Source organism: Egretta garzetta, unplaced genomic scaffold, assembly GCF_000687185.1.
Source record: "Egretta garzetta isolate BGI_Z169 unplaced genomic scaffold, ASM68718v1 scaffold372, whole genome shotgun sequence".
In the NCBI taxonomy this organism is placed as follows: Eukaryota; Metazoa; Chordata; class Aves; order Pelecaniformes; family Ardeidae; genus Egretta; species Egretta garzetta.
This window is the reverse complement of record NW_009258889.1, coordinates 270,233-271,463: the sequence shown is the minus strand read 5'-3', so window position 1 is coordinate 271,463 and position 1,231 is coordinate 270,233. Positions and strand designations below refer to the sequence as shown.

Sequence of the window (1,231 nt, the reverse complement as noted above, 5' to 3'; positions counted from 1 at the left end):
CCCGGCGGCGGGGCCGCTCCTCGCGGCTCCGGCGGCAGAGCCCCACGGGAGGAAGGCTGGCACCGTCAGCAGCAGCCCCTCGGATGCATTTGGCACGCTCGGGAAAGTAGGTCACTGTGTACTTTTCTGCTTCCAGGAGACTGCAGAGACACAGGCCCAGGAGGCACGGAAAGCGAGCAGCTCGCTCTGCTGCATTTGCCCCGGGAGGAGAGAAAAATCCCTTCCCTGCTTTGGAGGTGTTGCTCTGGCACCGCCGGCATCAAAGGGCTCACCCTAAATCTCATTAAGAAGCTGTTAATGTTGCGCCGGCTCCCCGTGCACCCCTCCAGCGCTCCCCTGGGAGCGGCAGAGCTCGGTGGCCTGCTTGCGAGCGCGGTGCAGCTCCCCGTGCCCAGCCCTGCGCCGCCGGGGCAGGGACCGAGCTGGGCACGCCACGCCACACCGCACCGCAGCCATGCCAAGGCACCGCAGCCATGCCAAGGCACCGCACGCAGGAAGGCAGCGCTGGGACCGGCTCCCGTCTTGCTGCTCTGGTGCAATTTTTTTTGGGAAATATGTGGTCATAGAATCATAGAATCTTAGAATGTTTTGGGTGGGAAGGGACCCCTAGAGGTCACCCAGTCCAACCCCCCTGCAGGAGCAGGGACACCAGACTAAACCTACCCTGGTTTAGTTTAAAGCCATTACCCCTTGTCCTGTCACAGCAGACCTTGCTAAAAAGATTTTCCCCATCTTTCCTATAGGCCCCCTTTAGGTACTGAAAGGCCGTAATCAGGTCCCCCCACAGCCTTCTCTTCTCCAGGCTGAACACCCCCAACTCTCCCAGCCTGGCCTCATAGCAGAGGTGCTCCAGCCCTCGGAGCATTTTTGTAGCCCTCCTCTGGAGGGGTCAGTACCCCCCAGGCTGGCGCTGCTGCTCCGACACCAGGAGCGGGGACACCCTGAGCTCCCCACCGCTCCCTCCCCATGCCCGGTCAGGAGGCAGAGCTCTCCGCCTCCGCGACGCACATTCCTCTGCCAGTGGCAACGCTGCCAGCCGCCTCTTCCCCTGCAGCACTCGCTCTGCCCACATCAGAGCTGCTCAGGGCCGCGTAGCTGCCGGTCTGGCCTGTTAGCCGGGTACACCCGTGGTGATGCCGTCCCCAGCTCCTCTGCCAGCCTGGCACTGGGCGTACTGGGAGCTTCAGGGCGTGCAATGAGTAACATGGGAAGGGTGTGCTAAAGGAAGAGC

The 1,231-nt window shown here is 62.6% G+C and overlaps 1 protein-coding gene across 1 annotated transcript in view; it reads right to left on the bottom strand.

The window, feature by feature from the left end:
- The window catches only part of LOC118451793 (coronin-7-like), a 7,110-nt gene that overhangs the window by 4,983 nt on the left and 896 nt on the right, over positions 1-1,231 (bottom strand). The gene's annotated exons all lie outside the window — the stretch shown is intronic.